This window comes from Larus michahellis, chromosome 4 (genome assembly GCF_964199755.1).
Source record: "Larus michahellis chromosome 4, bLarMic1.1, whole genome shotgun sequence".
Lineage (NCBI taxonomy): Eukaryota > Metazoa > Chordata > Aves > Charadriiformes > Laridae > Larus > Larus michahellis.
In genome coordinates, this window is record NC_133899.1 from 35,177,960 (window position 1) to 35,200,963 (window position 23,004).

Genomic DNA, 23,004 nt, shown 5'->3' on the forward strand with positions numbered 1-23,004 from the left:
CAGATGGCTATTGCTAAGCTTACTCCAATTATACCCTGATGGTATTTTTCTTTTCAAAGGAAAAGTGCTTCTACATTATGACCAATTTTGTTGTCAGATTCTAGGTGATACAGGCAGCCTTTGGGTCTCATTTGAAACCCTACCAATTTCAGTTGGATTCCATGAAAACCTAAGTGTGGTTCTGTTCAGTAAGCATGAAGAGACCCTATAATAAATTAAAAGCTCAGGGAAACCACTGAACATGGTAAGTTTTATTGAGAACAGTAGCTCCTAGCCTTCTCTCAGCTTCCTGCAAAAGGGAGTTACAGTCACTTGATTTTTATAAATTTATTAATGCTTTTTTGACAATACAGATATTTTGCATCCATACTGTATGCTTGTATCACTACTGAAACTTCTTGTGCCTTCAGCGTGCAAAAGAAGAACATGTCATATCCTTCATGCCAAGCCTTGTGAAAGCAATTGTCTATCTTGTTACATTATTTTTTTCTGTTGATCTCAGGTTGATTTTATTCTCTTTTTTTAAAAAAAAAAAGTTAATTTAATCATTGAAAAAAATACCTGATAGACACTAATGGAAACAGATGACTGAATAAGTGTAGTATGTGCCAAGTCCATTGTCCCGCTTGCACCTGGTTTTCAAACTTGTTTTGAAGGGCTGAACCTTTAGGCATGAAAGGATAATCAAGTCTTCTGGCTTACTCAACCCTGAGTTTGAAAAGAGCAGGCCAGCTTTGTTAACCAGACTGCACAGGAAAAGCTAGTCTAGGACCAGTGTTACACATTGGCTGTTGAATAGCTGTCAAATAGTAACTTTCAGTTGTGATCAACATGAGCCAGATTTGAAGCAGTTACTTTGAGACAAAAAGCTGTGTATCCCATTACCAGTCACTTGAGCCGTTCAGTGTCCATCTGCTGATTTGAGAAGAAAACATCATTAATAATGTATTCACGGATTGTGCTCTAGCTTTTATGTTGCTATGAGTTCTTCCAGCATGCACTACCTCAGCATTATTTAGCTTTGGAGCTCTAACATCTCCTTAGTAGCTATGACAAGTTGCTTGGTGTTGTCTGGTTTGGGGAATAAAAGGAATTAAAACATATGATGTGACATTAAAATTGATCCATGAGTATGAAGTTGCTTAATGTTTTGCATAAAAAGCTATACTACATTAATATGTTTTATCACTGCTTCTGAGCAAAAAAGAGTTAACGTGTGTCATAGTTTATTACAGCTAACACAACTACACTAATCTAGTACTCGATGATAGGAATCAATGCTATGAAATGAGCAAGATAATGTTTTGGACTTAGGGAGCTGAATGCTGATATGAATTGGTGCAGTTCTATCAAAGTCAGTGGAAATGTCAATGCCAGAAAAATGGCCAAAAATATCTAGAGAATTTTGTTTGGTTTGGACAGTGTTTTAACATTTTTGATTAACAGTTCCACCAGGCACAATAAAATTATTGCATTAGAACTCAAGCCATTCAGACCCATAATTTATAGTCTTATCATTTGGGGGAATTGTTTTTGTTTTTAAATTGCTGAATAATATGATCTGAAAAGTTGTCAGAATTAAAGCCTGCAGCCAAAACAACACAGTATTAGCTGTTAAGTTCTTAATGTCTCTGAAAGTCTTGCTTTTATGAAGTATTGATCTTTTTCTTTCCTTAGAAAGAGCAGTTTGTATACACTGGGAAAGTAATTATGTGCCTGGGAGAAAATGGCATGCAGGTGTAGTCCTTGATCCAAGACACTTGCAAAATAAAAGTTCTTTTTAATCTATGATTATTTTTTTTAATTATTATTTTTTTTAATATCAGGTAGTAGCACTGGCCAAAACACCCAAAGGCTTGGCTGTTTGTATCTGATAGAGATCTCTGCAGTTTTCATGCCTTTGTGGCTTCAAGATTGTATTACTGCAGTACACAGGGATGGAGGAGCTATAGCTATGGCAACCAATGCCTGATAGGTAACTGACAGCATGAATTACAGAATCTCTAAGGATTTGCTGCCGACTGGTCTCCCTGCTGGTCTGACTGCTCATTTTTTGACCTTCAGGACCAGGAGCAGCATCAAGGCCTTTTCTGTTTTAGTATTCATCCTTCTGTAAGAAACCTTAAATAGATAAACAGGTACAGATGGATCTTAAACTTGTTTAGGAGGGGAAGTTTTTGCAGTCATACTTACTGTAATTCTTCAAGTGAGACAAACTGTGTCTCATTTTTGGCTGTACCGGTATTGCTACATCTACTGTAGTGCTTTTACCAACACAACTAGCTCATTCAGAAGGATATTTTTCACAACCTTGACTGACTTAGTGGTGTAAGTAAATCCTGAAGTCAAACTGAACCTCAGATATAGCCTTTGGATTAAAGATGACGTGGCGAGTAAGGTGGGATATGAAATGTTCTTGTTTCTATTCTTTAGGTTATGCAAAGAGCGTCTGAATTAGGAAAACCAATTGCAGCCCTGACATTAAAAATCCAGGTCCTCCATATTCACTGGCAATGGAAGTACATGTTTCATAGCAGTATCACAAAAGCCAAGAGATTGAAAGGTGAAATACAGGAGGATGTAATTTGGGTTCTTGCTTTTCTTAATACCTCTGCAACTTGCTGATTGAATTCTCAGAAAAATTCAACTCATATCCCTGGTTAATGTGTGAGTGGTCATGCTCCAGAACATGAAAATCAGTTTCAGGTCTCCATACCCAAACAAAAGCCAAAAAAAACAAAAGACTTAATGCTGGTTAAAAATATTTCATAGATGAAGTTTAGTATCTTTGTTGACAATGTATTTGGACTTCTTTTTATGAAAGCTATTGGCCATTTCTGTAAAGATCATCTGCCAGCAGTTATCTATTCACAGTTGCTTAATAATGCACATTTAAAACAAAACTGAGTGTGCCTGGACACTTACGCCTTCAGCCAAGTATCTTGTTAGTGCAGATATAATATTATGTAATAATAATAACAATGACTTAATTGAGCAATCCAGGACACATGTTCTGACATTACAACAGCTATTTCATTGCAATAAAGGTTTCGGAGAAAATGAAATTCATTTGTAAGAAAATGAGAACTACAACTTAAAACAAGTTTCAGCAGTCAGGAAAAAAAAACATTTATCTTAATGAAGCACTTCATGGTATAAAAGATCTGATAGATTTTATGGATTTCTTTAGAGCGTGGAGACCACACGCAGAATTTTATTGCTTAAATATCATCTGCAAACAGTAAACTGTAATGCTTGATTATTAACATACATTGCTACAGAAATCTACTGAAATGGAAGTAAAAGACGTTTACAAAAACAACCACAGTAAGGTGATTTTATCTCTACAAACGTAAGGCATACAGGAGCAGTTCACAAGGAACAATCCCTGTAAAATGTTCTTGGACTTTGCTGCATTCAAAATTACTCAGATTCACTTCATTTTAAATTAAGACGACCTAATGAAATTTAATCAAGTTATAATCCTAACTGAATTTAAATCACTCTATTTGGAAGACTCATAATGGAGTCTCAACTTCAGTTGTAGAGTGCAAAGCTGAAGAATTTGGTTTTCATTTTTTTAGTAACTACTAGTTACTTTTTCTAGTGACTGCTTTCAGCACTGTGAACAAACTTTCAGAAAGTGTTAGGAGAGTTCCCAAGATTCAGTGTTGCCTGATGTTATGGATGAACTGACAGAAAAGATCAGAGAATTATTTACATGGTGATTTTTGCACAAGAACATAGAGAAAGTGTGCTAAGTGTATGTGTTTATAACCAAAAAAATATCAAAAAAGGTGACAGATTTTTTCTTTATTATTAATAGCTTTTGTGTATACCTAGTTCAGACCCCTTTTCCTAAAAATGTCGTATTACTAACACTAATAACGTGAGTGGACTAGTCTGATGCAATACAATTTTCCCAGTTTGTATTGATTTTAGTAAGATTGTAAATGAGTAGAGATTTTTGTACCGTAACAGTTTAGGATCATAAAAGAATTATAAATACGTAGGAAAGGGGGAATATGCATGAAGAGATAATCCAGTATAACCTATTGCTTTTGTCAGTTGTTTTTTTTTTTTTCCTAAATAATCTATGAGAAGCACATTTAAATTTACTGGAAAACCTTTGGTAAAGAAGGTTTTACAGCCTTCTTAGTGGGTTTGTTGCTTGGCTTCCCATCCACTGCCGAATTACCATAATATATGTTCTAATTTTTCTCAACGTAAGATTTAATTAATATTTCCTGTGCTTCTTCCAGTCCTCCTTCTAGTGGATACATTGAGCAGTAGATGATAATCTTTTTATAAGTACCCTTCATGTATCAAGAGAATTATCAAGTCCTGCACTCTTTCAGATTCTTCATCTCTCTTGTAGGTCTCATTTTCTAAACCACTTTTACTGTTAGTTTTCTTCTCTAGGTGGAACTCTTCTATAAATACTAACAATTGCTAAACCTATTGACTTTTTAAATGAAAACAATGCAAAATACCTGAGTAAATACACACATTAATTTAAGTATTGTTGTCTTAGTAATATAAACACGTACTGTGAACACATAATTGACACTAAGGAAAAAAAAAATTGCTCTTTAGTTCTGAGCAGTCTTATGTTCAGTGTGTCAAGCGTAGGTGTAAATGAGTTGACTGTGTTCTACTGTAGATTTCAGTTGCTGAAAACAAGTGTGTAAAATATGTTCTGACCTTCTATTGAAGAAGAATGTTCACATTATCACCAGACTAAATGTAGGTTTTGATTTGGTTTTTTTTTCCCAGAAATTAGAATTCTTATTCTGAACAGCTGTACTGCGTCAGGTAGAGCTGCAGGGGATGACTGGGGCAGTTTCTCCTCCTTTTCTTTCCAAATTCCAGTGGCAGCAATTTACCGTGGCTTTTTATTTGATACAGCGTACGCATCAAACTTGTGCAAGTGTTTTTTCTAAGTTGTATCAGCATATTTTAATTGAAGTCTGCAGCTGATTTATCTCTGCTTTGCCCAACTGAAGGTGTAAGCAATTACAGGAGTAAGTTTCTTATTCCCTGTTAGTGCCATAAGTGAGTATACCTCAGCTGGGCCTGGTCTGGTTCCTAGTCCTCAGTAGACTGTCAACCAATATTCAAGTCTGATACCTATAACTCTCACCAATAGCCTCACTTTTCATCAAGAAAATGAAATTATTTTAATACTACAATGAAGTGGGAACATTCTAAAATAATCAAAGACACTTTGAATAGCACAGAATCCCACAGGCATTTCATCCAGATATACGTTGAACCTTTTGCAGAGGTAGGCTTCTTCAAGAACTCTTTTTTTATTGTATATGACACCTGTCAAAAGGATCTATATCTGCTTTTGGAGTGAGTATTTCTGTAATTTTTAAACTCAGAAATAGATCATGTATTTCCAGCACCACTACAATAAAATTCAGTTATCTGCTGTATGTCAGACCGCTGCATAAGGGCTGTCTCCTTCCAAGAGATTCCCAGGTAGCACCCTCAACCTGAGGTAAAATCATTTCACCTACTTGAAAACAAATAGCATATTAAATATTGTTACTAAGTACCAACTAATAAGCAAGTATGCCACGTAATTTTTCTCTCTAATTTTTATTTTAAAAAAGGCTTCAGAGTTTGTCAGGCAAAAAAACCCAACAATCCTTCTTTGAAATATAAATGTTCCTTTTTTTTTTTTTCTTGGCTTTAGAAAATAAGCAACTTGAACTTTACAGTAATTTGATGTACTTAATGTACTTAATGTGGGTGCATAGTAATATGACAACACTATCCTCTAGTGGCAGTATGTGTTAACACAAGTCTCAATCTACATCAATGCGAATTGGTTTGTGTGTGTTGAAAAGACGGTATGTTGGCAACATTATTATTTATAAATTCAGAGTTTTGTTTTACATAACACAGCAAGGAATAAGTAAGCAAATGCTGCGTACAATGTGAGGATAATATATGCTTCAACCACCAGCATCAGCTGCACTACATATATTTTTATGTGACTATAATGCAGAGTATATATATGATTTTTTTGTGATTTTCCAGACTCTCAAACTTATGCAGCTGTATTATGCTGTGGCAGCTTTTTCATAGGCACATTGTTTAACGTGGTAGGATCACTAGTTGGTTTTTACTCTACTCTTGAACTTGGGCATTGAAATCTAACTCTCATGGTGAGAATGTCTCTAGACACTGGTATCCTGACGCACACAAAACACCGTTAATTTCTTTTTTCAGTTTGAAATTTCAAAAGTCCAGTGTATAGCTTAAGGAAAAATAAGGAAAGGCAAAAGTTTGTGTAAGAGAATAAACTGAGATTTTGATGCATCAGTTTTTCAAACTTACTCACTAAAGGGCCAGTCTAGACTGAATGTGTATTTGCTTATTGTGAAGACAGGTGTTAGAAAAAATTAAATGATTTCTCACTCATCCTCTAAAAATGTTCCTGCTCTGGAATTTTGGAAATTTATCTATCTACGTAAAAAGTCCTGTGAGAGTAATCTTTTAATCTTTTTTAGTGTTTTTTTGTTTTGTTTTGTTTTGTTTTTGTGTGTGTGTGTGTTTTTTTAATATCCTAACACATTTTGGAAAAAAATTATCTATTTCATAATGTGTTTTGCGAATAAAGAGGTTATGATGCTTCCCATTCACGCATGCCCCATATAAATCCAAGGCAAAGCGGAAGCAGGAAACAGAGAAGACCCAATTAAAGACCCGTCTCTAGGTTTTCTTATGGAGTGATTTCTTGCGAGTGACAAGCAGAACAGGTGGGAATGAACATGTTGATGTTTTTATTGTTCTGATTTTACTTTCAAAGACCATTTGGCATACAGCCAGCTCACTTGTGTATCAGGTCCAGTTAGAGGGCTGCGCATCTAGCTTAACAGTGCTTTCATGTCCCTTTTCCATACCCACAGTTAGCAAACACATTTTAGGAGATGGGATTGTACCTTTTAATGTTACCACTTAATGCAGCATAAAATATAACTGGTGGATACTAAGGAGGTTATACTGACGTTGATGCATATTATAAAATTCATAAAAGTTACTTGTACTTTATAAACTTAATGCGTTTGTTCCTGTTGTGCCAAGTTGTTTTTCTGATATCTGTGCAAAGAATTCAATGTAAATATTTTCTTAATTTTCATGTGAATTGTCCTTAAAAACCAAAAGCAAAAGTAAAAACATAAAAATGCATTATTCTTTTTCCTAGCATTCAATTTATATTGCAAAAGGTTTGCGTTGCTTTTTTTTTTTTTCCCCTCTGAGGTCTGCACTTGGACCAAAGGAGATACTTGATCTGAAAAGTTCATGTGCACAGAAAGAAGACATTGACTTTTCGTCTTTGTTCCATAATCCCCTCGAGCAGTGGTTGCTATAATGGTAAACTGCAATGTGAAAACATAAAATTTGCGACGACATAATTGTAGCCACAGAACAATAATTAGTCAGGAAACAATTCTCTTGAATGAGACAACAACTATTTTTAAAGTGTCTATAAAAACTATTAGTAGTGCCCCATTAAAGGTCTGATGTAACTATGCAACGAACAGTGTTTTATTAAAAATGTCATGTGAAGAGTTCAGATGTTATTACACTCGGAAGATGTTATTCAGGGGCTGTTGGTGAGTTGTGGAGCCTTTTGTTTCTGATACATCACTTTAATTCCAGCTCACATTGCTAGAGACAAAATATTATATAACGGTAGATGATAGCACTGTGTTTTATGAATTAGCCATATGTGTCTGGTCCCCCCAAAATATAGCTAGCATACATTGCAGGCTGGCTAACTATGGAAAACACCAACCACTAATTTTGTTGGCAGTGTTTGTTACCAATGTTTGAATGGCCAGTGAAAACTGAATTGTCCTTTTTCCTCTAGTTCTTCTCTGAAAGTTGAGTGATGTCAATGGGAAACACAGGGAAGTCTCAGAATTTCTGCCTCTGCTCTGTGTGATCTGCAGATAGATAAAGAAATGAAAAATAATGTCAGGGACAAATAATACCCAGATGTCCTGGGGGAAATGCTTGTGAGGATCTGTGAAAGGAACTGTATGTTAATGGCAGGCTGAAATCAGTTTGTTTGAAGACAGGCTCTACGTCACAGGTGATCAAATAAAGTTCTTTATCTCTTAAGCTATGTTAAAATAAGCCTTTGATGTAGAAAGTGAAAATAAACTTTGATCTTAGCTCCACGATCTCTTCAATAGGTCAGTTCCACCAGGTGAATCTGTCTCCTGTTTCTACTTCCACTTGCTTGATTCTCTTGAATTCTGTATTTCTAGATTCTGTGTATCTAGAACTAATAATTTAAGGGCATAAGAAGATGGAGTTTACTTTTTTATGAGTTACTATGTGTTTTAGCATTCCTGTTGACTAAAAGCAAATTAATTTTATACTATGTTACTGAAAAAATGTATATTCCCTTGATGACTCTATCAGTGTTTTTTGGAATATGTTATGTTTTCTTTGTACATGCTTTGCCTTGAAAAGGGAACCTTTTTAAATTTTCTTTAAAAAATACGGTGTTTGTGTGGTAAGCAGTACAATAAAACAAATATTAACTATAATTTGCAGTTTCACATTTTCATAATTGCAAGAATGTTGCCTTAAATACAAATATAGGAATTTAGGAACGATTCTGAAACATTTAAAAACATTATATTTGGCAATGAAACATCATAGTCTAGTGGTTTATTGTTTAGGATCCCAGTGCAGTATTTTCTCAGTGTTTCATTTAATAGATGTTAGAAGAGCTCTGTAATAAACACAGACTTTCTTATCTGTTATCATATTTTCAAATGAGGCTTGACTGCTAGCTCTGCAGAACTGAATTAGCAGGACAAACAACACAAGAAGAATAGCCAAAGCTCCTTGGATAATGTCCTTCTCTGCTGACCTACAACATGGTTCATTTTATGTACTTATTTAAAATTTGGGCTGCCTGCTGATACGCACAAAAAGAGTACAATAATGGCAGAGTGTTCTCTTCTAATAGAAATCTGTAAAGAAATACAGGAAATAAAATCATAAAATGTATTTCTCACAGGTCACTGAAGAGCTATAACCTCATGTGCAGATAATAGTTACATACTAATGATCTGTAGAATGTGAACTTGCGATCTAGCACAGTCATAATCTATTTCCTTTAATAACTGCATGAACCAGCCCGTTATTGTGTAAGGGCATGTTGGATGCAATGATTAGAATATTAAATCTTTCATATGGTGAATATGTCATTTTACAAATGGCTTCACCAAATTCAATTCATTAGGGCAGGTGTTCTTCAGTGTGAATAAGGATATCGTCTTACCCTGAATAAGGCAGCGAGCAGAGTCCTATTGCATTGGCTAAGAAATTGCACAGGCACAATGTCTCTGTTTTTCTGGTGGTTGACTAAAAACACGAGAAAGAAAAATTCAGTATGTAACAGAGGACAGAAGAGACAAATATATTGAAGATATTGACTTTGATTTGCGGAGGCTTTTTCATTGCAATTTCAGTTATGCCAGTGGGACGTATGCCTTGTCTTTCTCTCCGCTGACACTATCCCATACATCTGGAAGCAATTGGTCTTGAAAAGGGGCCCTGACATCTCAAGTTAGAGAAGGCAGACCAACGGTATGTGGCAGAGCTAGGACAACAAATCTGAAAATCTGTCTTCACTGATTTGAGTTCCTGTCGTCTCAGATTTGGTGCAAAGCTTTCAGTATCGACTCATTCTTACGTGTATTACTGCCTGAGCTAACTACCTGGAAAGTATTAAGAATTACATTTTAATATAAATTGAATAGACAGATCATAAAAGCATGTGCTCAGAATTTATTGAAATTGAATAGGATGCACAAGAGACTTAAAAAATTTAAAAAGTAAAGCACAATGAAGTGTAGCTGTAAAGTAGTCTTTATAATGTAGAACTGCAGAGAGCAGAATCCTCTGCCAAGTTAGGCTCTTCGTCAACTAATTAATCTTTCTAGAGTAAAAAGGCCTTGTGATTTCCCATAATACGAAGTCAGAAAAAAATGTGTTTACCTAGAAAAGCTAGGGAGAAGACATTTTATAACTAATACTGTATTTTCTATGATGGTATATTTTTCATATCAATTCATTTGCTATGATTTTAAAAAAATTAATCTGTTTTCAGTGCACATATAATTTGCAAGGAAAAAATACCACATAAATTTTTCACTTTGCAATCTTTTAAAGAAATGTCCCTAGATATGGTGTAAATCAGAATTTGGCTTGTGAAAGGGATAGCTCCTCCTGGGATTCAACACAGACATATTCAACACAGAATATACAGGCCGGTATATTCTGAAGAGATTTCAAATCTTATATGAGGAAAAGAGAAGTTGACTGGTGGTATTGAAAAAAAAAATTATGTCCCTACATCTAATTTTTTAAATAATATTGCATATTGTCAGTAGTATGAAATGACAAAACTACTAGTTTGTTACCAAGTAGAACAGAAGACCAGAACATGGCCACTTAAATAAAAAATTAGTAGTCCTATTCACTGAATTGGGACTATTGTAAGAAAATAAGTACCCACCATCATGAAAAAGGAAAATAATTCATAACCTGGCTCTGGGAGCCATTCAGTATTAAATTTCATGCCTTACGTTTTAAACTGAGAATGTTTAGTGGTGAGGGGGCAGTTGTTTCTGCAAGTTGTAAGTGACACAATTTCCAGGTGCATGTTTCTTTACTGGCTTTCCGTGGAATAGAAGTTGCCAGCTACAGCTGGAAGGACGTGGTACTAAAGTGATCAGTAGATTGGTTTGGGGTGGGAGATCCTGTTTTTGTATTTTAAGAAGTTAACAAATCAAACAGATGTGAAATAAAAAAAAAATAATCCCAGATTAAGAAAGAGTTATAAATGTTTTGGTCAAAATATTGTGTAACAAAAGTACTACCAGACAGAGGAGTCACACAGCTTTTCCAGGGAGTGCCTTTTTCTGTATTTGAGCAACTCTCTCCTGGGAAACAGTGCTATAAAAATTACTGGTAACAGAGTAGGGGATTTTACGTAAACCAAATAGTGCTGTAGTGTTATAATAGTCTAAAATAATACTAATTCTTAAATTTTCTCAGTAATTATGTCAGTCCCTGTTCTCTTCAGGACAGAATATCTATTCTTCATTGAGATATCTTTAAAAAACAATTATTAAATTCTACATTCTTCTTTACAGTTTGAGAATACAAACTTGTGTATAGAGGAAATAGTAATGTTAGTCAAATGCACTTTCAAAAATATTTAATTAAGTAATAATTTTATATGGTGTGTGTTTGTTTGCTTGTTTAATTAGGTTCTAAGACAAACTCATTGCTACTAATATTTTGTTACCAGATTTTAGAAAAACACACAGGATTTTACAGTCTAACCATCTTTCATTAAATGTTTGTTGTTTATTATATCACTTTTCTAAGTAATTTGCTACTCAAAAGAAATAAGTTCAGTAGAAACTTTGAGAAACGTCATACAGTGAGTTTGTTACTTATCACATTTCTTTTGAGGAATGAAGAACATGACTCTATAATGTCGCTCTGTCTGTTAATGACAACACTCTTCAGTTTCTTCATTGCCTTCCAAACGGTTTGCTGTGCCTGGACCCACCTACTGTGAAATTATTTTACCCTCAGAAGTGTCTCAGACCATTTTCTTGCCAAATAAATGTTTTTAGCACCTTACATTCTGTTCTTTAAAAGTATCAAAGAGGGTGAGCTACTAAGCCAAATTCCCCTCAGGATTTGAGAATGTGACTCTGTAATCTTGTGTAAAGAGGCATTAACAATATTAGTCTCAGTACTCTGCTTTTTCCATATTCCTGACTAGTCCCTGGTGTGGCCGTCCTTGCACAAGGAGAATTCTCATTAGCATTAACAGATTTATCAAATCATTCTAAAAAATACTGAGATTTGTAGAACAGTGCTCCTGTTACTTAACAGAAACAGCATAATTTATTTTTATTTACTCATGCATGTAAGAGTTGCACAAAAAAAACCACCATTGGAATTGTGAATCAGCAATATTTTATAGTAGAGGATGCCTGGGTAGGGACCAAGGGTAGGATTTTAGGCATCTGGGCTATACTACTGTAAATAACCAAATTTATTTGTAAGCACTGCCTGTGTAAGAATTGTATGATAAAACCATTGAAGTGATGATTCACAACACTTAATGATAACAGACTAGTTTTTGCGCCAAAGGACCAGCAGTGAGATACTTAGAAATTTCAGGTTCTAAATTCACTTTTACATCAGCCTTTGCAGCATTATGAAACGGGGACCACACAGACTCCTTGCCCAAGTTAGTCCACAGGAGGCAGTCCACCAGCTGGAACTGTTTTGCCCACGTTCTGTGCTCGTTTCCCAGTTCATAGAATCAAAGAATCACAGAACCATTTGGGTTGGAAGGGACCTTAAAGATCGTCTAGTTACTAACTTAGCCTGTAGGCATTAGTTATACTGGATTCTGGCCAGCAGGGAGTGATTTTTGTGATCAGGGAGTTCTATCTAGAGGGAGGTATCCAGTCTTTTTTTGATGTTCAAGCAATGTAGTGACAACAGACTGGACCACAAAATGTGAACCTAAAAGTGTCTTAGAGTAGCGGACTTATTAAAGGACGTGTTTAGTAAAATGTCTCTTCCATTCAGTTTTGTCAGTAGAAGAAAAACACCTGAATAAGAAGTTCAAGATCTGCTCCTTACTCTGCGTTCTTTACCCTTTCATTCCTTGTTATCTTCATGAATTTTGAGTATGCACAACCAGTCAGCAAATGAAGAATCAGGTGCTTTTTAGACTATTAGTTACAACATTCACTTTTTTTTTCCGTGAATGTTGATATTTTAACTTCCCTTAATATTTCTTTGACTGCTTAAAATTTTTGTTAATTTGTTTTGATCAGTTTAATATAATTTGAAGATTATGTAAATGCATAGGGGCTTTTCTCCCTCAGTTGCCTCTTCATTGCTTGAATTCCTTCATTGCTTGATTTCAGTGAAACACAAAGAATTATTTTGTATCACAAGAAGAATTCTGAAAACTGAGTGGTATCAAGAGTGAGGAAAACTCTACAGATTAAAGAATATCTGCTTTTAAAATCTAACAACCTGATAACCTTATGTATTCTGGATATTTGTGTCTATGACTTATGTAACACTATGGGTTTTGTTCCTGATTTAAATATTTTTATTTTCTTGTGATTGCTTTGGGCTATTTTTTTTTGGTGTTTGAGTGTGAAAATAGCCTTTTGTTTGGAAACTGATTATATTTAACCGTTATAAAACTAGTGACAAATATGCGACTCATCAATAATTTTTTTATGTGGTATGGATTAAAAAGTAAATTTGTATTAAGGTGGATCATTTGCATGTTTTGAGATCAGCAATAGTGCAACAATATCAAATTTGAGAAGAGAGTGCTCAGAAGTTTTAGGTTTCCTATCACTGTTTATTGGAAGGAATAAGCTGTGGAGTATGTTAAAATGTCGTTCCTACATAGGATAAGGACATTAATTTATTGATTAAAAAGAACTGTTAGACCATTCAGGTTTACTATTTGCCTCAAAGACTTTGTTAGTTCCAAAACTCTGTAATGAACGTCATTAATATCTGTCTTTTAAGTTTTTTAAAACAGATTGTAGAATTCTGTCTCTTAAAATGTGCTTAAAAATAGAAAACGTTGTTGTTGGATAAAAGATAGGCTTTGGGAAACGAGTGTTTATACAGGATATTGCAACTCATCTTTTTATTTTAGTTCCTGTTCTAGAGTGTATTTAGTACAATGTGCTGGAGTACTATGAAATCATCCTACTTCTGTAATCCGTAATTTGGTGTGCACGCTATAACTTTTTCGGACAAGCATACAGGAGTCATCTACTATATCTTACTAATAGAAAAATACGTCCTGATTTATTAATGCATCAATACTAATGAAGCAGTAGATATAGGTTATAGTGCAAATACCAATAGTGGGGGCTACTGCTAAGCAATTTCTAGTGACAAATTTTCCAAAAAATAGATGATTCTAATAATGGAGTTGTTAGAATGTTCAGTTTATACATTAATATGTGGGTAATGTTCTCATTTTCTCACTCAGAATCTATTTGCTAATAAACTGTCTCATGAGACTTGTTAAATAAGGCGTCTGCAAGTTGTATGCAGTATTTTTGATTTATTTAGTGCCAACAATCTAAGAATGTGTAAGCACTTAATAAATATTAGTAAAGTAAACATCTTTATTATATCTGTTTTATAGATGATTAAACAGTGGCCTGGAAAGGAGATGCGACCGTCAAACACTACACAGATCTGTTAAAGAAGGTGAGACGCGTTAACCTGAGTGGAAATAATATAGTAGGTGTGCTCTTACCTATCTTAATAACTGCTTTCTTTCCATAGCTACTAATGGACTTGTGGGAAGATGTGAAAACTCAATTCATATTTCATTTACTTGGAAACAAAACACAAAGTGATTATGCTCATGTAGTCAGCAAAAACCTCCAAAATTTTAAGCCACCAGTGTCTCTCAAATGGAGGAAGACTTTTTCTTCCTTTTACCTAGCTCTGTGAAATTAGGAATTTTCTGGTTAACAAGCCAATAATGAAAAATCCTTCTGCACTGCTGTTTCCACAATTCATATTCCAATTGGATAATCTTCTACCCCGACTTCTGTAAAACTTTGTGGGAAATTTATTGATTACTGCTTTCATAACAGAATTTTCAAGGAATTAATAAACTAAATGTTTCCATAGTTAAATGCAGTATGATCTCTAAGAATAAAGTCCAAGACATTTGAACTAATATTTTCAGGCTTAGGTGCTAAAATGTGGTTCCTTAACACCTTTATAGGCTCACAAACAATCAAATTGCTGACTATCTTCCAAAAAGTTCAAGTCACTTTTATTTTGGAATCTAAACATGCATTTAGGAATGCAGCTTTCAGGCGCTAATGGCTGATTTGCAGTAAATTTTAGTAGTTCTTTTGATGATCCATAAATGAAGTCCAGAAGGCTTATGAATTTTCTAAGTCCTCATCGCCACTAAATGTATAGAACTGCTGTATGTAAACTATTGTATTCTACTACGGTATCTATGGGCTCCTTGATACAGATGTGCATCCTGAGTGACTGTCAGAACAAGACCTAGGTGTGTATCCTTCCTGTTTCCCCGTTGCTCTGATGCTGTCATTTCTGTTGAATGGGAACCTAAAGATACAGGCAGAAAGCTTTCAGTTTGGACAGTTTTCCAGTCTGAACAAAATCAGGGCAGCTGGATGACAAGGGTAAACTCTACTCCACATTTTCGGATCGCAAGTCATGAGATTTCTGTCCTGTTAATGTTTTAAAATAAATAGAGATCTCCTTACAGACTAGAATAGAATAATATCTCAGGGAAAAATTACGGCTGTATTTACCGAAGAATTTTCCAATCTTGCAAATTTTGGTGAAAATTTTATTGTTATATTTTTCAGAATTATCTTGGTTTCTAAAATTGATGATATAGAATGTAGAAACTACATTTAGTAACTTGGGTATATAGACTGTATAGCACTTCGGGGAAAGATGGCAGTAAGCATCAGTGTTTTTTGGACAGTATTTTTTGTTGCAGAGGAACACTATTGGTAGAACTGGCAAAAAAGAGAACTAAGCAAGTATATGGGGGCAAATAAAGATAAAGGGCCACATCCTGTGAAATGATGAACATGTTTTGAGGCGCTGACTGCCTTTAACTTAAAGAACGTGTGTATATGCATGTGTGTGGAACCAAAGAACCTTATTTGAACCTGTCTTTGGGTTATAGTCAAGTAGTTTAAGTCACAATGCTTGGGCTATGAAGTTACTTAATGCAAAAGAAAAAAAGGAGTATAGCTGCTTTGATTTTGATCTTGTTCATGTGATAAAAGTTCCAATAGCTTCCGATCCTACAGGCAGGTCCAAAGACCTTCACTAATTATATTTATATAAATGTTAATAACTATTTCAGTATTATTAACAATGGCAAGGTTTCAACTCATTAAAGGTGGGAAATTGGTGGGATTAATTTGCTCCAGCTTTTATTTGCCAAAAGAGCATTTTCCCAGCATTATTCTTTCTCCATATATTTTAACTCTGTAATTGTGGATCAAAGCCTGCTCAGCTTTGGTTTTATTAAGTGAATCTTACTGAAACAGAAACTCAGAAAGGCATTTTCTGCCAAAAAATGTAACTGGAGAAGTCACGATTGAGTTCAGCTTATTAAATCTGTTTACTCAGTGTGCCTAAGTCTTTTTGGAATTTAAAAAAACCCCAGGACACAAAGATGGGTATGCTTGGGCAGTGGGACATGACAAGTAGTACATTTTTAAAGAAATAGTCCTGGGAAGTAGGTTTGAGAAATATTGACAATACAGAACAATAAACAAGACCTCATAAATGTATTGCCTGGAATAATATGTGGCTCTATGAAATGCAAATTATTCATAAATTGTGAAAAATCAGAACTTCAAAGGCTTGCACTTTATGTTCATCTGAATATAAGAATTCCATCTGGTCCTGTATCCTGTCTCTGAAAATTGTCGATATATTTGTGCTTTCAAAAGAAGGTGTAAGAATTTTACAGGAAACTACTGAGATTGGTCTTTTCCTGAATGCTAATTGCTAATCTGCTTCAACTTTGAGTAGCTCTTTCCATAAAATGGCTATAAATAATGATAACGATTGTGAACATCCACTCTATTTATATTATTTCCATATGAATATTTACATATAAGTTCTTGACCTCATTCACTTCATGTCATTTAGAATATAAGATCAGCCACATGAAATGAGACCAAAGGTCCATCTAGATTGATACTGCCTCTCACCTGCTATGTGAGAATTTTGTTTGGTGAGCCTCAATACTTGCAGAGTAACAAATAACAGATTATTCTTCTCTGTTAACTGTCTTAATTACATTAATGACATTAGTCATCTCAAAATTGACATTAGTCATCTTTTGCTTTCAGTCTTCTGGGTTTGTTTTTTTTTTTTTGAAGTGAAGCATCTTGATGTGTTTTGTGTCTCTTTTGTGAAACTGTTCCATACTTCTGTTTATCTTTGATACTCTTTCTGTGGTTTAATAGAAGCTATAGTTTTTTAGAAACTAAAATTATAGTTTTAGAAGGTCTTTTTTTCCTGAGATGGGATGTCAGAACTACATACTTTGTAGATGTTGGGAACATGGTATGTTTATATTGTCTCAGAATAGTTTCTGTCCCTTTCCTAGTAGTTTATGTTCTTTGCCTTTTTGAATCCTGTTGCATATTGAACTGCTATTTTCAAACAATCATCCATAATGACTCCAAGACCACCTCTCATTATAGTAGTTGAGATCGTCTTTTTATATGTTTTCACCTTATGTGTTATGCTGCCTTTATTGATTTTATGCATCCATTATCCGTTTTAAGAACATCGGAATGATTATATTAGTCTAGACCAAAGGTTACTCTAGGCCAGCTTCCTGTCTCCAACGCTGGCTAAAATAAAATGCTGTTGGAAAAAAACAACATTAGAACAGGGCAATCATGTATTGTTACTTTGTCAGAATATTCTCCCCAGCTCCAGCAGTTTGCAGTTCAGGAAATTCCAGAGTCAGAGATACTGTCTTTGTAGTTAATGAATTTTATTTCCTGTTGCTCTGTACACTTCTGCAAATGCTAGGAGTAAGTTTTAGATTTGACTGTCCTGACTAATACTATTCTCTCCGTATGCTGTTAGTCTTAATTGAAGTAATTAAGCCAATTAATGTTCATCAAACTTTTAAGTTTCTGTAGTCACTCAATTAATTGATCGTTCTACTTTTTTGGTCAGATCAAATGTAGATTATGTTTTTTCCGATCCTTTGTTAAATCCCAAACTGTTTAATTTCCTACGTTGGCATGTTACTAGTTTTTTTTCACACAAGGTAGAAAACTCTTATTTGAGGAAGAGATGAATGGAATTGGATCCATCCTTTGACTGTTTAAGCCAAGCATGCTGCTGCTGAAGCTGTAGAAATTCATGGTTATTCCAAATGCACTCTGTACCAGCTGCAACTGTTTAAGTAATTCGTATTTTTTGAGGAGATATGATATGAATACGGATAAAAACGGGAAGAAGTGATAAGTGTTTTGATTTAAAATCTTTCTGCTTAACCCTTTATTATGTTCACACAGGATTTTTGCAAAAAATACTGTCCTTAAGCAAATGGTGTCTGGCTAAAGATCTGCCTGAATATATGACAGTCTCTTGTCTAGTGTTACATGTAGGATTAGATCCTGCGTTATTGCAATTAATGAGAGTTTCTGCTTTGACCTTATTTATAAGGAGCGGGACCTTGGGCACCAATGTGCAGCTGGACACATTGAAAGATAGAAGTTATCTGGGGTGGGGTTTTGTGTGATCGAGTACAGAGATAAGAACTCTAGCACTATTTACATTTTCAGTGCTATTTAAGTGCTGAATTCCTAATGTGCATTCACATTGCACAGTTTTAAGGGCAATGTGCAACCAGAAAAAAATGTGTGTCATTATTCTTTGAACAATTTAATATTTTAGGCGTGGTATGTATGTTGGTTGTGGCATATGGAAAGAACAGACCTGCAGTTTACCTTGTGGGAAGAGGAATCAGCTGCAATAATCTAGGCTTTTCTCCTGGTATTTCCCTATTATCCAGTAATCTCTTGGATGAGGAACAGTCCCCAATTTTATGTTCTCCCCTCTAAGTCTGGCACCTGCCCTAAATCTTTATTTATTTGGAGAAACAGGCCCCCCAAAAATGCCTTTCATATTTAGCTTTGCTGTTTCCATTTACTGCCTGATCAATCTTTCTAGAGGCTGTACTCTTTACCTCAAAGGTTATTGTTACTGGGGAAAAAAAGCTAAGTCCTAGGTATGTCCTCTGGTCTTAACCAATATCTGTCCCTGAACCACAAGTTCTTGAAATGAGTCCATGTTGGCTATTACAATGGGTTTGCTATGGCACAGGCATTCAAGATCCAAAATTTTGTCTTTGCAGTATTAGTAGAGGTGAGCTGTTGCTCCTTGCCTTACTACTCAGCATATGGCCTATAAGGAAGTTCTGTTGTTGAAAGGGAGTGCTTTGCAGATCTTTTGCAATTAATATAGTGCCTTTTGCTTCACATGTATTGAGGATTTAGTCCAAAGTTTTATTTCAGTTGTGCAGAACATGCGAAGGTTATGTCCCATGATCAAGCCTACATGCCTTGGTTTTCTCAATTAGGGCCGTGTTTCTCAGGGGGTTTATCTCAGCTGGTTGTTCAAGATGCAAACTCTGTGCAAAGGCAGCTACGCTCCAAAGTTTTCTTCTCAAAGGAGTTAAGAAGCCTTTTGTCTTTTCATCTTCTCCTGAGCATGCCATGAGAGCCAAAAATTTCTTGTGCCATTTGGGTACATAGAGTAATCATATGGGCGAGGTCTTCATATGGGATGTCATACACCCTAGCGATTTACTCTTTAAAGTCATGGGGAAAATCCTGGATGTTCACACAGTGCTTGTCTCCGACAGCATCAGTCTGTTATGCAGCTGTATTGGCTTTGGCAACATCCATAGTAGGACTGTATCCACTTTGGCTCATTCACTATTGCATCCTGAGTGTTTCTGACCTGGTGGCTCTGCTTCTTGCATCTTTTAGATTGTTAAGGCTACATTGGCTACATCAGCACTATACACGTTGTCCTGCCTACATGGTCCTACTTCCTGAAATCTCCTCTCTGATGCTTAAAATCTCTCCGGCTATCCCTGGCAGCAGGAGTGGCATTTGTTTGCTACTCAGGGATCTAAACTGTTCTGCTAGAAGGACTGGTGAGAAAATACAATTTTTGTCTCATCATTGAAATAAGAGCTTGTGCCAGGGAGTCTAAGCTATCAATGTCAGTACCCAGGGGTATGTATGTGTTTTACTCTAAAAGTGTCTGCTTCTTGAACTGGCTTACATGGATCAACCTCCTTTCTCATCAGGTTAAGTGGACTTGCTTATTTCTCAACATCGCTGCAGTGCTGGCTGCTGAGCTGTTTGCCTTTGTTTTCTAGGCACAGATTCAAACTGCTTGACAGGTTTCTACTCTGTGTTCTTGTGTCCTAATACTTATTTTCTCTTTTTAATGGAGGCCAGATGGTCTCTCACACATCACATCACTCCAGGCTCTTCTTGATGCGGCAGACGTAAGTTCCCATTCTGTTGCATTACCTGTTCAATAGTGGCGATTTTCATAGCTGTAGAGCACTGGCCCCTTTAGGACATGCAATACTCATTGAGAATTTGCTGTTTAATCATTCCTTCATTTTCATTTCCAGAATTAAACTCCACTCCACTGTCTTAAGAATGCTTAGACCAGTTCTGTTTGCCAGGAGCCTCCTGTTGCAAAGGGAGCAATGTTTGACTGATTACTAATATTAGATGGTCTGTGCCTCCACAGTCTTTGAAGATTGTAAGCCTTGGCAAGGCATTACTCATTTCATTTATGTTTCCTTCCAGCCAGGGAACATGCAATAGATATAGGACCCTCCTATTTTCTGCGTTCTGTACTCAGTTTTTGGGTGGAGTATCTGGCTCCTGGAGGAGATTATTGAAATAACTGGCAAGCTAGGCATTCTGGCTTGGACATGTCTAGCAATCCAAGTACTCGAGAGGGGAAGTCAAACAGTATTTCAGAATGAATAAACTGTCTTTCATCAGAGTTAATTAATTACTGAAAGAGATAGATGGTAGTGCCTAATGGTAATATTCTATATGATGGCATTACCGTTAACCCTTAGAAAACACTTAGTTCTTTAGGGCGCATGATGTTTCTTGTCTTTTAAACATAATGGAATCTCTCTATAATGTCTCTGGTCTAGGCATTGCTAAGACACACACGTAAGTTCCCCATCTAAGCCTCCACAACTTTGCTGCGTAGCCATTGATTGCATTTTAATTTTACCATAATCTCAGGCTTTATGCAAACTTTAAAGTAACTAGTTTTAATATTTTCTGGAGATCTAAACATTGTAAGGGTATTTTTTCCAGTCAATCCTTGTTTATGGAATGCTGCAACTATGGTCTTGATCCAGAGTATTTAGCTAGAATTTAGTAAGGTGTCAGTATAAATTACAGAAGAAGCCTCTGTACAAAGGTTTCCTAGAAGTATAATCCTCTGAAGAGTTAATGATTCCAGACTGCTTTGCTGAATTAATTTTTGTATATATGTCTTGTGAACAAAAAAGATAATAATTGCATGTTTGGGTGCCTTATATTTGTCTTTTATTGGATTACAGAATAGCAATATCTCTTCATTACTATGAGTTGTAGTGATAAACAATTGATCTATTCCAGAATATTTATCAGACCATTGTCCATTAAAGATAAACATTGTTCCAAGCGGGAAACAGTGAATATAATGAAAGGTGATTGTTTAGTGACTAATTGGGCATGTGAAATTCTAAGAGGTAATAAAGCCTTCAGAGCATAGTGATAATCAGTTTAAAACTGTGGAATGAAAATCATAATGATTAATTGTATGAATTAGTCTATGCTCATGAGCAGACGGAGCCAGCAATATCAGATTACTAACAGATAAGTATCTTCACATTGGAAAAATACATCAGTATTCACCTCAGTATTTTCTGGAAAAAAAAGTTTTGGCTTTTCTTTATTCACTCAAGGCTTTCTAAATACTTTTCTGTATATTATTTTGTCCCGATTTGAGGCCCAAACCATGACACATTTCTATTGTTTAGACTTTTGGTATAAAAATAATCCAAAATTCATTGATACAATTTTGTTCTCAGAGTTTGCTTTTCCCGAGGAAAAAAAGAGTTTTATTTGCCATCTAGCTTCAGTTAAAATTTGGCTAGAAATTTGGGTTGTTTTTTTTCATTAGAAATGTTAGTCTGTTTCCATTCCAGCTGCAGGCTAACATCCATGCTTTGGGATAAATAGCAATGAGCCTTCTCACACTTTCTCAGAAGCTCTTTAAATAAACAGTAATTGTGTATGATAGGAGCAACACCATTACAACCTGTTGATGTCGGAAGTTCTTTCTTTTTTTTAAGAGGCATTCAGTTTCGACTTCATGGCTCAATAACTCTTCTCCAGATAACGTTTAACAATCACTAAAATATATGTCTATTAATGACATAGTATGAAATTCTATGAGAAGGAGCTATAGGAAGCGCCATTAGGATTTGCCCGGCGTGTTGGTAAGTGAGTAGCTAAATAGTGCTAGGATTCTGTCCCCACTATTGCAGACTGGGAAAAAGCCCATAGCTTAGGAGACATCGTCTGTGTCAATGAAGAGATAGACCTTGAGCTGCAACTGAGATGCATCATAAGGCTGCCAAAAGAAAGGGAAGAAAGTTCTGTTTAAGTTCTCTGATTGTAAAAGAGTGCTCTGAGTTGGTCTAAGTCCCAAGGTATACTAACTGCCAATGGCCCCAGTAAGCTGATCCAACAGCCACTGGAAAATCTCGGTTTTTGCCTATTGATTGAGCCCAGTGCCTCATTAGCAATGGATAAAGGAGATGGAGGGCACAATGCTGGGGATGCACCATGGGAAAAAAAACTTCGCACTGCATTTTTCTTAGAGAACTGCAGGTGTCACTAAAAATCACAAAGACAAATCCATTCTCTGGAAGCCAGGACACTGGGGAAATCTGGGGAAGTGGTGAAAAAGATGAATCCTTTTCCAGTTGCGGAGTGTGATAAGCCAACATAACAGAAAACAGGGTATTTTTTTTCTTGATGTTAGCTCTGTCTCAGTGCTTTATGCATGTATGTCCTTAAAAAGTGCTAATTGTGGCTATAATTGGAGTTAGTAAGTTTTCCAAGTAGTCATTATGGTAAGAACAGTCTAAGAGGTTCAATTTCCATCTGTTACCAGATCCATGGCTTGAATAGCAAACTGATTTTTTTTTTCTTGAAATTGGCTTTGTTTCTTGTATTACACTTGTTTGTCACTGTGATCAGTATGTGGAAGATAAATACATGTCACTGTAAA

At 35.5% G+C, this 23,004-nt stretch overlaps 1 long non-coding RNA gene across 1 annotated transcript in view; it reads left to right on the plus strand.

The window, feature by feature from the left end:
• LOC141742225 (uncharacterized) overlaps positions 1 to 23,004 on the plus strand; it is a 52,850-nt gene that overhangs the window by 9,998 nt on the left and 19,848 nt on the right. Inside the window, exon 2 of the long non-coding RNA XR_012586635.1 lies at positions 14,267 to 14,331. This is a non-coding gene — a long non-coding RNA (uncharacterized LOC141742225). The remainder of the gene's footprint in view (positions 1 to 14,266; positions 14,332 to 23,004) is intronic.